Raw genomic sequence first — 16,877 nt, 5'->3', positions numbered from 1 at the left:
TAACCTAACGGTGCAGTTTGCCTCGCGAGTTTTCCCATAAAACTTGTAAATGTCCTCAATGTTTTGCGCGTTCGATTATCTTTTGATAACAAACTTACGAAGCATCTCGTCTAGTAAAACAATGATATGGTTGTACTTCCAAACTTGCGATAACGTCATCGCAATCTTTCAAGCACTTGTCCAAACAATTATAATTGCAAAAACTTCGCGGCAAAAACGAATGAAACGAAGAATTCATCGGTCATGAAATCCCGGTATGAATCACACAAGTGGCGCAAGGCTGGAAATCGGCAAATTATCAATATGCTCCTCAACCAGCTAACGCTCTGTCATGTGAAACCACCACCCGTGACAACCCGTCTCGTGAACCACTTTTTTGCAGTCTGTCACTAGCTTCAGTTGCACAGCCTCTACGAGATTGTTTATGTTCCTGGTTTTCGCTAATAAGGTATGCGCGATACCCTTGCACTTTTTTTGTTTTGCGGGCTGTATGTTTTCCCTCACTCTCCAATTCCTCAGTTCATTGAACACGCTCACACAAACACTTAGATTTTGTTCCGTAGAAGGCCATCAACGGCAACGTCATGAACTTAACCCACAAAGCTGCCAAATTTGTAAACGCACCATGTCTCGACACCACTAGCCATTCGTTTTAACCATTGTCGATCAGAAAAACCCCCCAATGCACCCAGCGGAAGGTACACAAAAACCCCACTAATTATACATAAGATATTCACATCACGCCGGCGAAGGTCGCCGATCCGCTCACCTCAAGAGTAGTGATCTAATGTGGCGCCGCTTCTGTGCGGGCCTCTCCGTGGTTCTGGTTCTGTGTGTTTAGGCTTTGAAATAACCTAAGTGCTTCTAGATCCTTATTTTTGGAAACGCGAGGTAAACTTCAAAAAATATCCTGAAAACTGTGAACCGCTTCGGTGGACACAACCTGTCCATGCGGTGGTTAAAGTGAAACTGAACAACCATTCCGATCACTGGCATGAGTTATATCGGCTATATCGAACGCGACAACGCGCAACGCCTCCGCCCAGGCGCACGCTACTTCCCCCGGAACTCCCGTCAGCTATCATCGAGCGGTAGATTGATACTGATGAATCGTGCGAAAACTGTGAGTATGTTGCCGCAGTCTCTCGTTTGCCAGAGTGAACTCAGCTAGAGTGCAGACACCGATATTCGTCTGCTCGGTCTGCAGTGTTGGCATTAGAAACGGTGCGTGGGTCAGCGCGGTTTGGGTCGGTGGCGGGTATGGTGTGAACCTTGCCGGCCGCTAAATTTTGCAAAACACAAGCGTTAGAGCGGCAGGGGTTGCTCATAGGGTGGATTGCTTTTTTTTGTATAATAGTTTTAGACGTTCATTTGCAATGCAAATTAAAAATTTGAGTTTGGTGAATATTGTTTGATTATTTATGGACTCTACAATCAACGAATGGAACAAGTTTTAGTTCGACGTTTAACTCATGGCGCCTAAACGTCTGCAAAAACAAGTTGAGCGTCATGTTCTTTACTTTTACTTGTGAAAGCGTGAAAAAAGATAGAACTTCCCAAGCTTTTGCTGCGAAAAAATACGAATTCGCGTTGCTTTGACAGTAGCATCTGCCCACATCAGAAAGTTGGAACAAGACAATCAAGATGGGTGCAACAAGATACAAAAAATTTCGCTCAGCTTCACATCGATGAAACGACGTGAGCAATATTCAAGCTTGTTCTAGGATAGAAAATACTCAGTTTTTTTATACTCTACTGAATTTTCTAATATTGAATTACATCGAGTTCGAGATATATTCGAACTCACATTTGTGAGTTATATGAATTTGCTTTTTTTTCCCAAAATATATATTTTATTAAGGCACATGTGGCGTTAGCCTGACGGGGCCGGGAGTCCAATATTTTGACAATTTTTGTCTTACAACTATGTTAGTAATATGTAACCGATTACTCGCGGTTGGCTCGAGGTTAGTATTACAAGTGTTCTCATAATTGGTATGTTGCAGTCTTCGATGCTCTGTACGTGTGCCCGACACGGGATACTTCCTAATGGGATGCAGCTGACCATTAATCAGCAACGCCCCCCTAGTCTGTACCCCATATCTAGCGTGGTGCGTCTTTCTCGACTCGAGGAATCCAGGATAGAATGGTCACTAGCCGGCGCAATCATCAGCTCGTGTAGAGTTGTCATGAGCGGTACAACCTTTGGCTCTTGTTGAATGATCAGTGGACTGCACAACCTTCGGCCCGTGCATCTGTAAAGAGTGTGTGTATGTATTGCCGCGACTAAGTAAAAGTTTATCGATCGGATAGGAGGGATATGAAACGGGGACACAACGAAGGAAACATCATTAAACGTTGACATCGGCGTTTCTGAGGAACAGGTATAGATGAAGCAGAAGATCAGGATCCCGGCTACCTAAGATATCCCGGACGGGGATATCCGATTGTCTGCCTTGTGCTCTCAGTGCTCTAGAGAGCTGAGAGCGAGCAGCATGGAACCGGATACACGACCAGACAACATGCTCGATGTCGTGGTAGCCATCGCCACAATCACAAAGATTGTTTGCTGCGAGCCCAATGCGATAGAGATGCGCGTTTAGGTTGTTGTGATTGCACATAAGCCGAGATATCACGCGAATAAAATCACGACCTACATTCAATCCCTTGAACCATGCACTCGTCGAGACCTTAGGGATAATCGTGTGTAACCAACGACCGAACTCATCACCACTCCACATGCGCTGCCAACTTACGAGCGTATACTGACGAGGAATGTGGAAAAATTCATTATAAGCAATTTGCCTTTCAAAAAGTGTGCCTTCTAAAGCGCCCACCTTAGCTAGCGAGTCCGCTTTCTCATTCCCCGGAATCGAGCAATGAGAGGGAACCCATACTAAGGTAATCTTGAATAATTTTTCGACCAAAACACTCAATAGTTGTCTTATTCTAGTTAGGAAATAAGATGAGCGTTTATCAACCTTCATTGAGCGGATTGCCTCTATTGAGCTGAGACTGTCTGAAAAAATAAAATAGTGGTCGATGGGCAATGTTTCAATGATCCCTAATGCGTAATATATCGCACCCAGTTCAGCGACATACACGGAACAAGGATCTTTGAGTTTGAAAGAGGCACTGCAATTTTCATTGAAGATGCCGAAGCCAGTGGACCCGTTTATGTATGAACCGTCAGTAAAGAACATTTTATCAGATCCAACTTTCCCATATTCTGCCGAAAATATCGGCGGAATAGAATCGGAGCGTAGGTGATCTGGGATTCCATGGATTTTTTGTCGCATGGACAGATCAAAAATGACAGAGGAATTGCAGAAGTAAGGGAAGCAAACTTGGTTGGAGATGCTCATGGTATAAAGACATAAAACTTGACTGAGGAGTCAGTTGGAGTAGATTTTCGAAGTTATCAATCACCAATGGATTCATGATCTTGCAACGGATGAGAAATCTGTAGGATAATTCTGTGAACCGAAGAGTAAGCGGGGGTACTCCTGCCAAAACTTCGAGACTCATCGTATGTGTCGAATGCAAACACCCCATGGCTATACGCAAGCAACGATATTGTATTCTCTCCAGCTTGAGAATATGAATCCTGGCAGCTGATCGGAAGCAAAAACTGCCCTATTCTAACACTGACAATATCGTTGTTTTGTACAACTGAATGAGGTCTCCTGGATGGGCACCCCACCATGTTCCGGTTATTGTTTGGAGAAAATTGATTCTTTGCTGGCATTTCTGTTTCAAATACGCAATGTGTCTCCCCCAGGTACACTTAGAATCAAAATATACACCCAGGTATTTGAAAAACATAGAGTTTTGGATCGTTTTGCCGGATAGGTGAAGCTGGAATTGGGCGGGTTCGTGCTTCCTAGAAAAAACGACCATTTCAGTTTTCTCCGTAGAGAATTCGATACCCAGCTTGAGGGCCCACGTGAACAGATTGTTCAGGGTATCTTGCAACGACTTTTGCAGAACGACGGGATTAGTACCCGTGATGGAAATAACTCCATCGTCTGCAAGTTGTCTCAGCGTGCAGTCTCTAGTTAGACAATCATCCATATCATTGACGTAAAAACTGTACAAGAGGGGGCTTAGGCAGGAGCCTTGTGGTAGGCCCATAAAACTGTAACGAGAAGATTTCGAGCTGCCATGAGAGAAAATCATGTGCTTTTCTGACAGTAAATTGTACAGGAAATTGTTGAGAATTGGTGAAAGTCCACGATTATGAAGCTTCTCTGAGAGAATTTCCATGGAAACCGAATCAAATGCCCCTTTGATATCGAGAAAAACGGAAGCCATTTGTTCTTTGCGAGCAAATGCGATTTGGATTTCAGAAGATAGCAGCGCGAGACAATCATTTGTCCCTTTACCTCGGCGGAAGCCAAACTGCGTATTTGACAGCAAATTGTTCGTTTCGACCCACTTGTCCAAACGAAGTAGAATCATTTTCTCTAACAATTTACGAATACAGGATAACATTGCAATCGGCCTATACGAGTTGTGATCGCTAGCCGGCTTGTTGGGTTTCCGTATGGCTATCACTCTCACTTGTCTCCAGTCATGCGGGACAATATTCAGCTCCAGAAACTTGTTGAACAAGTTCAGCAAACGCTGTTTTGCCAAGTCGGGAAGATTCTTCAACAAGTTGAATTTAATCTTGTCCGACCCCGGAGCTGAATTGTTACATGAGAGAAGGGCAATTGAGAATTCCACCATCGAAAAATTCTCATAATCGCTTTGAAGTGGAATGTCGCGTGCGACGTTATGTGCAGGAACGGTGTCGGGGCAAACCTTCCTTGCAAAATTAAAAATCCAACGGTCAGAGTATTCCTCACTTTCGTTTGTATGGTTCCAGCCACGCATTTTCCTAGCCGTATTCCAAAGAGTGCTCATAGCGGTCTCCCTTGACAAACCATTGACGAACTTCCGCCAATATCCACGCTTTTTTGCTTTAATCAAACCTTTTAGTTCAGAATTTGCTTGAACAGCTTGTTTTCGTTGTAATGACAATAGTTTGACAGATTCTCATGATTCCGTAATTCAATGTGAATGGCTTTAGCGAAAACATTTCGCAAAAACCAATTCACCCCTGAAAAATTCGCTCTTTCTGAAACAAGCTTTAGACAAGTCTGAAACATTCATTCATGTCGAAGATTCGGTAAAAAGTTGAAGGAGGGTAGTATCCGAGAGACATGACCGAAGTGAAATAAGATATTTTGTGAACCGCCTGCGTTCTGTATGGATAAACGATGAAAAAATATATGTAAATAAAGGGTGTGTCACATCAAATTGCATCACGGAAAAAACGCTGTAGAAATTCGCCCAGTAGACCGATCCTTTTGAAAATTTTAGACAGTAAAATAAAAACTATTAAACAACTTTTAGCATTTTCTTTTTATTCATACTTCGAGTCCAAACCCGTATGCTCGCACCTTCCTCTTTACCCCGTCTATAAGGTTCTGTACAACGTCAGGTTGTAGTTTTTTAACAGAAATCCATCTTCTCTTGAAATCCGCCTCCGAATTGACAACTTTTGGGTTCTTCCGGAGGACCTGCTTCATAATCGCCCAATATTTCTCTATTGGGCGAAGCTCCGGCGCGTTGGGCGGATTCATTTCTTTTGGCACGAAGGTGACCCCGTTGGCTTCGTACCACTCCAACACGTCCTTTGAATAGTGACACGAAGCGAGATCCGGCCAGAAGATGGTCGGGCCCTCGTGCTGCTTCAATAGTGGTAGTAAGCGCTTCTGTAGGCACTCCTTAAGGTAAACCTGCCCGTTTACCGTGCCGGTCATCACGAAGGGGGCGCTCCGATTTCCGCAAGAGCAGATCGCTTGCCACACCATGTACTTTTTGGCAAACTTTGATAGTTTCTGCTTGCGAATCTCCTCCGGAACGCTGAATTTGTCCTCTGCGGAGAAGAACAACAGGTCAGGCAGCTGACGAAAGTCCGCTTTGACGTAGGTTTCGTCGTCCATTACCAGGCAATGCGGCTTCGTCAGCATTTCGGTGTACAGCTTCCGGGCTCGCGTCTTCCCCACCATGTTTTGCCTTTCGTCGCGGTTAGGAGCCTTCTGAACCTTGTATGTACGCAGGCCCTCCCGCTGCTTGGTCCGCTGGACGAATGAACTTGGCAAATTCAGCTTATTAGCGACATCCCGGACCGAACTTCTCGGATCACGTCTAAACTGCTTAACTACGCGCTTGTGATCTTTTTCACTGACGGAGCATCCATTTTTGCCGTTCTTCAACTTCCCGTCGATGGTTAGGTTCTCGAAGTATCGTTTTAGTACTCTGCTGACCGTGGATTGGACGATTCCCAGCATCTTACCGATGTCCCGATGTGACAACTCCGGATTCTCGAAATGAGTGCACAGGATTAATTCACGACGCTCTTTTTCGTTCGACGACATTTTTCCAAATTTACGAAAAATTGACAGTGAAGCATGGCCAACGTGATCTATACACTCTTATCTGATTATAAGCGAAAGCTGAAGATATAATTCCTAAAAATTAAATTTCTACAGCGTTTTTTCCGTGATGCAATTTGACGTGAAACACCCTTTATTCACGATTTTTTTGTTTAAACTAAACCCATTATTTTTAAAACTACTGGTGCCAAGGTCAGAAAACGTTGTGAAATGTTTTGTAAATTTTTTTTCTTAAATGTTAGTTTGGAAATTTTTAACGAAAAATTTGCGTTTATCAATCTATTTTTTTTTAATATTATCTAGTGTAACATGTACGAAAATGTATAAAAATTCACTGACTTCACTGACTTTAGCTGCAAGTCATTCAGAGATGGTCCGAGTTATCCTAATGTGGCTTTAAACCCTTGAAATGGTCACCAATGATCTAGTGTTGATAAACATGAAGTTCGATATGTCGCTTGATGCGATTTGGTTCTGGTCATAAAAAAGGGTCACTTCCCTTGGAAATCTGATCCGCAACATACCCGAGTTACGTCAATAAGGTCATATATGCTAGAATTCATCACAAAGAAGCTAGTTTTGAAAAATCATAATGTTTGATATTCCAACTAACGAATTTTGTATTGTTTTGGGTTCTGGAATTTATGGCCATTGATTACGACCGATTAGTTAAACGACCGCATTCAAAAGGCAAAACACAGCGAACGAATTGGGTGCTCCACCTTACATCACAGCTGGTTGTGGTGACAGTTCTGGCCTCGTGGTATTCCATGTTTTGCACAAATAGTGCTTCACAGAGTTCGATTTTGGAATACGATCCCGATGAATTTGCCGTCTCAAAGCTAATTCAGCGCTCTAATTTGGTGGGGATTGCCTCTATTTTTCATTTGAGTTCTGTTCTAAGGCCCAATAATCATAATTGTATAAATCAGTTTCAACAGAATCAGCACCAAAGGACAGTGACCTGCTTGTTGTTCCGAGCTGATGTTAGTGGTTCTTGCATCAATTTCATCGTTTGTTTTTGCGTACATTTTTTCAATGGCTTGTTTGGTTTTGTTTTTAGAAATATAAAAAAAGAAACAAAAATTGTTCGAAAATTATAACATATGTAGGGGAGGTGGGGGTAAAACGGACATGTTAAGAACTTCAATTATATCTCTGGAAACTCATGTTTCCCAAAACTTTGATGCAGTTTCTTGCAATTCAATATACTGTTTTTCTACCTAATTGGTCAAATATTTCATAAAAAAGTGTGTTTCAATGCTTTTTCCTGAAATTAAAACAGAAATAAAACTTTTTTTTATGCGGGTAATATGTACACATAGCTGGGGTAATTCACGTTTTTTTTGTTTAAATTAAACCCATTATTTTTAAAACTAGTACTGGTGCCAAGGTCAGAAAACGTTGTGAAATGTTTTGTAAATTTTTTTTCTTAAATGTTAGTTTGGAAATTTTTAACGAAAAATTTGCGTTTATCAATCTATTTTTTTTATTATTATCTAGTGTAACATGTACAAAAATGTAAAAAAATTCACTGACTTCACTGACTTTAGCTGCAAGTCATTCAGAGATGGTCCGAGTTATCCTAATGTGGCTTTAAACCCTTGAAATGGTCACCAATGATCTAGTGTTGATAAACATGAAGTTCGATATGTCGCTTGATGCGATTTGGTTCTGGTCATAAAAAAGGGTCACTTCCCTTGGAAATCTGATCCGCAACATACCCGAGTTACGTCAATAAGGTCATATATGCTAGAATTCATCACAAAGAAGCTAGTTTTGAAAAATCATAATGTTTGATACTCCAACTAACGAATTTTGTATTGTTTTGGGTTCTGGAATTTATGGCCATTGATTTTTTCCCCACCATATCTCCGGAACCCGTGGACCGATTTCAATGAAACTTCGGAGGGTTCTCAAATGAAAAAATGGGGTTTTCGCGTCCAATTCGGTTCAGCACTTTCCGAGAAGACTGAGCTGCAACATCTGTTGTCTGGTTAAGAAAAAAAAATTCTCTGGTGCTTACAATTGCGTGCGTAAAATTGATTTTTCTCACTTGTTTTAATAGTAATTGTAATTATCTGATTATCATTTCAACTTGCAAGAAATCGCCTGTTTGGCGTCTATTGATATTGTTTTGATGTGTTGAAAATATGTTTCTTTACCAAAATGTAGTTCAGAAAAAGATATTTTTTTATGCAATTGATTAAGCGATTTGATGAGAACTACAGGCGAAAAGAACCTATTGATAGAAATTTATAACATCATATATGTATGATGATTTACATTGTTTCAATATCCAAGTACTTGATATATTAATGATTATGGAATCGAAGTCCAGAATCTCAAACTAAGATCTTCCTTTGGTTTCTGAGAATAGAATCGGTAAACATAAATCTGGATCTGGATCTAAAATCTGATAACTGAGTATGACAATTTGGATTCTGAATTCTATAATCTAAACATGAACCAGATATTATGATAGCTAATTCCATGAAAATGTATTTGAAATCTACATTTGGTTCCGCAAATCTTCTCTTCGACAAATCGACATGGATGTTGACGCTGATTGGGTTGTAAATGCGGCCATGAGATATGTTTGAAATTTAGTACAGGAAAACCTGTTTTTGTGCGGTTACTTTTTGTGCGATTTCTCATTTGTGTGACTGTTTAGGTGCGATATTATTATTTGTGCGATTAGTTTGTGTGATTCAAGACCCGATGTCATAATAAAATCGCACAAAAAGAGTCCCATAAACCAGGAATCTCGCGAAAAGGGACCGCGCAAAAACAGGTTTGCCTGTATTAACTTTACGCTGACTTTATTTTGTGTCTGATCGAATGAGTCAATGTTAAGCATCAAAATAATATTTTACGAAGTTATTTATACTCTACCCATGGTTAGTTTACAATGGTATTTGGCACACATTTCGGCGATGTACAAAGTACTAGGGTGTAATTCTGGGAAATGCCGAACACCGCAGAACTGTTACATTTCCGCGTTATATTGCTACCCGCGTTTCCGGTTATTAACCACCAGAAGCCGTACTCATTTTGGATGGCGTCGATTCTCGTGAAAGAAGCGGTAACACGATACTGCTCACATTGCTTCAGTTAGTTAAACGACCGCATTCAAAAGGCAAAACACAGCGAACGAATTGGGTGCTCCACCTTACATCACAGCTGGTTGTGGTGACAGTTCTGGCCTCGTGGTATTCCATGTTTTGCACAAATAGTGCTTCACAGAGTTCGATTTTGGAATACGATCCCGATGAATTTGCCGTCTCAAAGCTAATTCAGCGCTCTAATTTGGTGGGGATTGCCTCTATTTTTCATTTGAGTTCTGTTCTAAGGCCCAATAATCATAATTGTATAAATCAGTTTCAACAGAATCAGCACCAAAGGACAGTGACCTGCTTGTTGTTCCGAGCTGATGTTAGTGGTTCTTGCATCAATTTCATCGTTTGTTTTTGCGTACATTTTTTCAATGGCTTGTTTGGTTTTGTTTTTAGAAATATAAAAAAAGAAACAAAAATTGTTCGAAAATTATAACATATGTAGGGGAGGTGGGGGTAAAACGGACATGTTAAGAACTTCAATTATATCTCTGGAAACTCATGTTTCCCAAAACTTTGATGCAGTTTCTTGCAATTCAATATACTGTTTTTCTACCTAATTGGTCAAATATTTCATAAAAAAGTGTGTGTAAAATGCTTTTTCCTGAAATTAAAACAGAAATAAAACTTTTTTTTATGCGGGTAATATGTACACATAGCTGGGGTAATATGGACAGGTTTGTAATATATGAAGCGTAGGGGTTTATCGATCACGAGAGGAATAATTTTATTCAACCAAGGTCTGAACTCATCACGAATGTCCGTTAAATGATGGAAAAATCGAATTAATCCACCTAGAAGTGATATCGCGCATTTCAGCAGTATAAACGGACAGACCCTCAACTATTTTGCTTTTGGTTCCAGTCAGCTTCTAAACAGTCCACATTTGGCGATTTGATTTCCATTTATAGACGCAGGGCATTCCTTAGGAATAGATTAAACAGACTTTTAACATTCCATCTCACTCCCACTGGCAACTGTCCGCTTTACCCCATCAGTACAATTATTTCGATAATTTAAATTTTCCACTCAAAAATGAATTTACTTTTCCGTACATACCTAATATCGCTTCTCTGTTCACTCACAAACCGGAATATAACCATCAGCGAATTGAATTTTTATATTAAACCACTCAAAATGCTTAATATCGAAGCAGCTAAAATTAAATCCACACGCGGAATCATGTATGATTTTAGGTTTTTGTTTCCCTGTTCCAATTTTGATTAGTATTTATTGCCATAGGGTAGCTTAAATATTATATAATAACATGTAGAAGGTGTTCTCATTAACAGAAATTTGAAATTCAAAATGTAAGTATATAAATCAACCACCTGTCCATTTTACCCCCACTGTCCGTATTACCCCAACATATTTTCATTGTTTCAATACCCAAGTACTTGTTCGTGATACTTTCTGTGGAATATATATAATTTTAATTTTAAATCTTACCGCTGAACATTTTTCATTTCTTTATGTTGATGCTACTGCCAGAGGTCTTATTGTCAATTTTGAGCGGTAGCTATCAGTTCATTTGTTTACAGCGTCATTAAGAACGAGTAAGCTTTTTTTTTCTCGGCGATTTTTGATATTTGTCAAAAACATTGTGTTGCAAACAACAATCTTTGTGCCGAAACGTTGAAAATTTTGCAGAACACATTTGGTGACTCACCTATGTTGAAAACACGACTGTATGAAAGATATAAGGCATTAAAAGACGACCATAAACCTCATCAAATGATAAAAAATGGACAAAATAATAGAAATTGTGCTCGGAAATGGTCATTAGAGTTTAAGAGAGCTAGCCCGTGAATTCAATATGTCTCACGAGCTCGTTCATCATATTTTGGTTGATGTTTTAGTATGAAGTGCCAAAAGAGCTCAATTTTCTTCGAAAAAATCATCGCAATCAAGTGGCGAAAGACATGCTTGAACGATCAAATTCTGATCCTACGTTCATCCAACGCATAATGACTGGTGACGATACATAAGTGTGACTTTTTCTAATTTTCGAAATTCAAATTACCGTTTCGTTGGATCCGTTTTAACAGCATTGGAGACATAACAATAAACTCGCTGCATGAACTGAAGACGATTCCTGAATACAGCTATAAAAAGTGTTGCGATGACTGCCCAGCAAACATTAAATCGCATAACAAGCGTATATATATCAACATATGCCCTAAAATTTGGTTGGCATATAATGCGCCTAACTGGCATATGCATGCAAAAGTGGAGGCCATATACATACATGGCAAATGCTTACCGAATTTGTTTGGATGAATATGCAACTTTGACCGGCTATAATAGCGACTATTGCCATACTCATATACAATTTATTACAGACATAGAAAAAAAACAAATGGCGCAAAATATTTTCGTGAAATGTTTATTACAGCCTCACGAATCGCCATTTTTATATATGATTATTTATGTTTGTAGAAATTGTTTGATTGACTTGTGTTGGGAGTGGAATATGAATGTTTGAAATGGCACAGATTGATGTTTGGTGAAAACTGCTCCGATGTGGGTTCGAACTCCGGTCGTCTGGATTATCATCCACCAGCTATCTCGCGCGGCTATCTGAAATTGAATTCAACAGCGGTTAAAACTTTCGAGTGCATCAGCATTTCATTGACATTTCAATATGATGTAATATGTTCTTTAGTAGGATCTAATATGATTCACTGTTTCATGATTTTCTTCAGCATGCAAAACGATTCACTACAGTACTGAATCGATTTAAATTATACGCTTATACGACACACAAACTGCATCAGCGTAATATACGCATATGATGCGGATTAAATATATTTTACGACAATGTGCATCATAAAATTGATGTTTATTATACCGAATTGCGACTTAATTTGATAATGGTATTTAAAATCGAGTTTTTACATTTAATGCGATTTCAAATATACACGATACATACTTTGATTGATATTATATGCGATTATGATTTACTCGGATTTCTTGTAAGACTTGGCACGTGCAAAATTATACGATTTAATGTTTGCTGGGTGGATTGTTGGAAAAAGTGTATTGCCTAATAAGGGCCCTATTTTGAAGGCGATCATGTAAATTTAGATGATATTTAAACTAAAAACACAAATTCCCGGTATATATTTGACAGAATGTATGTCAGATTTGAGGGCTGTTCTGGGTCATCGGAGAGGGCCACATCAAATACCGTAAATTTTTAAAATACCGATGGTCGAATAAGATTACGGATATTCTCATGTCAATCTGAGTGAAAGTACTTTCTATGGTTAAAACGTTCAATTTTCAGATGTTTATCATTATCATTAATCATAGTCCTATGTTAATATAACGAAATAAATTTCTGTATTTTTTATTTAAGAAAACGTAAACCAGGTATCCATCCGGACAACCAATAAATAAAAACATGTACATGGTGTTTGCCAAGTTCAACGGTTCTACTTACTTGTTGTGAATTATTAATCTGCCTACCTTAAACTTCTCTACAAGTCCGTTGAATCCCCAATTTGAGAAACTCCTGTACTTAATATTCGGATATAAAGTGCTATTATTGTTGTGCACAGATAACAACATAAAACCTTCTCAATTGAAAAAAAGTACTTATCAAGCTTCTTATCACCAGTTTTCACATGAGTTCCTAACTGTAGTTGAGCATCGCGTGTGGATACTTTTATCTTCTGTTGTGGTTTCCCCCATAAGCTCTCTTCAGCCGACACGGTATATGACGTGTGAAGAATGAACCTGATGCATTTGCATTTGCGGAAAGTAGCCGCGTCATTACTGGCACTTGGGCCAAGTGGGCAGAACCAACACACCGTGAAGTGCTAATTTCGAGCATGAGAATCAGCTGTATCGGTGTATACTGGAACGGATGTGTGTCGTCATACGGGAAAATGCAACCTTGTGATGAATTGGCAGAACTGCATCTGCTCGTAAATAGGTGCGATAAACAGATCATGAGTCACGCCCGGTGACATTTTGTTACGAAATGATTACATCCAATTGCCAGGGAGCTTGTGCTGATGTGCTGATAATAATAATAATAATAATAAATCAAGGAAAATTGTTAATCAACGAAGACAGCTACCGTTTTGTTTCAAATTCCTAACTCTCTATTTTTAAATGTAAATTTACTAAACTTTAATGTTCTAAATAATTGGATAGTGAAAACCTTGGCATTCTTCGGAGCGTAGGCTTCATTTTTATATCATTTACAGAGATCAATACAGCCTATAATTAATAATATGTACTAAGCGTTTTCAAAAAAGTATCTGTCAAAACCAGTGATGCTGTGCTGTTCAGTTCAGTTAAGAATATACGCATTCGGGGAGGGTCCTTCACGAATCGGGCTATTGCGAAACCGAACAGAACCGTGAAGCAAAGCATTTCAACAGGAACGTGGGCCCGAAAGCTGTATGGTTAGGTGCTGATCAAGTTCAACGGATGCGTTGAGGGTTCTCGAAAGCTTGTTTTTGACCTGCTGGCATATTTTTTCAGTATCCATACGAGCGATTTGGCTGAAATTGGTTTTCGGCATATAAAAATATATTTTGTATCGCTTAAGGTTTTTCTATGACATTTTGTTTTTTTGTTCATTTTGAATGAGCATTTATATGACGATTTTTGCTACAATATAATAATAGAGCTGCCTTTTATACAATACATTTTTACGTCTTTTAATCAAATCAGTTGTATAGTTACCGATATAAATGATAAACCGTCCTTTAGAGGGCACCTCTCTACACAACTATTAGAGCACTAACTCCTTGAACGGAAATGACAAGTCCAGCTCGTCATAAACTTTCCTGAAACAGACAATAACGAGCTGGACTCGCCAGAAATTATTGAGCTTAGATGCTTTTCATGAGAGCAGTATCTGTCATATCGAGTCTGTTGCGTTGATATACTTGTGCATGCTTCCAGTTACCGTTAGAATGTAATTTAAATAAATCTACTAGCTGACCCGACAAACTTCGTCCCGCCCAAAATTTATTTTTCGTTATCACATTCACGTTTTCTTACTAAGCCACGTTCATGGGTACAATCGCAGAACTGTTCATTGATTGATCTTCTAATCTACCCTTTAAAATTAATTTTTACTATAAAATTGCAGTACTTCTACCCAAACTCGACATTATAATATCAGATTATTTTCAGACACCATACTCGTGCAAGATTTTCCATCCACTTGCAAATAACATATTTCTCCGTTACTTGGAATAAATGTTTGATACAGAAAATATGATAGAATGAAGACAGCCCTAAATCGGACAATTTCTTTCTCGAGTTTTACCCTCTATCAACACATTCGGCGATCCATTTTTATCTATATAGATAGAAGACGATATAGAAGTGCGTTTAATCACATTAAAATCCATTTCCACTTTCGAGCGAAGATCAATTTCATTACTGCAAACAATGGACAAATTTGGCTCCATTTGCTTGATTAGTTTCGAGTTATGTAGAAGTTTGTGTTTCATTTGTATGGCAGCCCCCCTTCTGAGAGGAAGGAGGAGTGTCAAACCACCATAAAAACATTTATTGCTTCCCAAAACCTCCATAAGCCAAATTTGGTTCCATTTGCTTGATTAGTTCTCGAGTTATGCAGAAATTTGTGTTTCATTTCTATGGCATTTTCTGTAGTATTGTACAAAGGTTTATGCGTCCGTCGGCGCGATTGGAGTTCTACAGTACCGATTCATAGAATATATCAACTCAGAGGCGACGAGTGACCAAGCGAGCTACCTGTTCAATCATGGTGTGTGTTTTCTATCGTTTTCATCGGCTTCGTTCAGCAGAAAACATTGCATCTCAAATGTCATTTTCACGCAAGGCAGCACATTAGTAGTAGTGATCGCTTCATACATAGCTGACTGCGTCAGCCCTGTCGCGATTGGAGCTGTAGAGGAGTGTTTGAATAACTGCGGGTTCAGATGAAATGCTTGAACCCGGTAGTCATTACTGCTTATTTCGTAGTGTTGTGTTGTTTTGCGTACGGGTTGTGTGGGGTGGTTGTTCACGGTGAAGTTGTCTGATCCAAGCAGAGAAGGAATTAAGGATATTCGGGATAGTATAGAAATTACAGTTAAATTACCTTCGATAATTCTCCATATGTAAAATAATAGGAAAAATATATTTTTTACAATTGTCTGCCTGTCTTGTGAACAGTTTGAGCAGACGGACAGGACGCTACTGTATCAACTTTCCGATTGATTTGAGAGAAGTTATCTCGGTTACCTCCTCAGGATTCCTCAAAAATAACTCTCCGGCATTATGGTTGGAGTTATATAAAGCGTACGTCGCATAATAACAGAACATATCGCCTATACGATTGATTTTAGAGGTGTTCTGAAGGTTACCTTCTCAAGTTTCCTAACGATAACTATCCGCCATTACGATTGGAGTTCGATTTAGAGTATACGCGACAAATAAAGGAATATATCGCTGATTAGATTGGTTTTAGAGAAATTCTTTCCGTTACCTTCGCAGGATTCCCAAAGATGACTCTCCGCCGTTACGACATAATTACATCACTTAACTCAGTGAATCCTCTCCCCACTAACAACTATTCCTTCCATGACCATCGCTAGGGAGCCACGCTATAGAGGCGACCCTTCTGGCCTTCGGGTGGCGAATATCATACTAACATTTCTTCCCTTCCCCTGGTGACTGTAAGGACGTGGCCGGTTTCGTTATTGACTGTTTAAAGTTCGAATCACCGAAACTTGTGCAATGAGAATGATTTGACACTTCCAGGCGTCATTCGGTGTGTTCTTTGTGCAATTTCGCTGGTTCAGGTCAATCACGGAGAGCCATTACAAATTGTACAGTGTACTCAAACTCAAGTTTACCGGTATGCTGAAGATCTGATAAGGAATCTGCAGCTGTGGCCGGAAGACTCTCAGAACTAACATGATATGTTGATTGCTCGCTGTCTACAGCGGTACTGGAACACTGAACTTACTAAATATCCAAATAGTTTTTCAGTATTTATTAGTAACATTTCATTTTCAACACTCCAAGAATAATCAGAACAACAGAAAATTCGAATACCATACCAAACCGGATGTGTGGTGGGCATGCGTTGCGGAACGAATTTTCACCGAAGAACACACCTCTCACCGCCGAAAAATACCTTCCTCACATCAACTTGAAATACATTGCTATTTGGCGCCTCGTGCCCTCCTACGTCTAACCCGAATATAATGCTCGTTCTTGGAGGCGATCTGGCGTAGCGGTAACATCCATACCTCTCACGCTAAGGGTCACCAGTTCAATTCTCACTCCCGACATTCTTCCGAAATGGAAGGCAAAA

At 39.6% G+C, this 16,877-nt stretch overlaps 1 protein-coding gene across 7 annotated transcripts in view; it reads right to left on the bottom strand.

Annotated features, from left to right (window-relative positions):
* Positions 1-16,877, bottom strand: part of LOC129779636 (cystinosin homolog) — a 65,650-nt gene that overhangs the window by 29,043 nt on the left and 19,730 nt on the right. Inside the window, exon 1 of one of the 7 annotated variants that reach the window (XM_055787240.1) lies at positions 770-1,079. The exons of the other annotated variants lie outside the window; for them this stretch is intronic. The gene's annotated coding sequence lies outside the window, so the exon portion shown is untranslated. Of the gene's footprint in view, positions 1-769; positions 1,080-16,877 lie in introns of those variants that run through there. 7 annotated transcript variants of the gene reach the window in all.

The sequence above is a fragment of the Toxorhynchites rutilus genome, chromosome 1 (assembly GCF_029784135.1).
Source record: "Toxorhynchites rutilus septentrionalis strain SRP chromosome 1, ASM2978413v1, whole genome shotgun sequence".
NCBI classification, from domain to species: domain Eukaryota; kingdom Metazoa; phylum Arthropoda; class Insecta; order Diptera; family Culicidae; genus Toxorhynchites; species Toxorhynchites rutilus.
The sequence above is the reverse complement of the archived record's forward strand: the minus strand, read 5'-3'. Positions and strand labels throughout refer to the sequence as shown.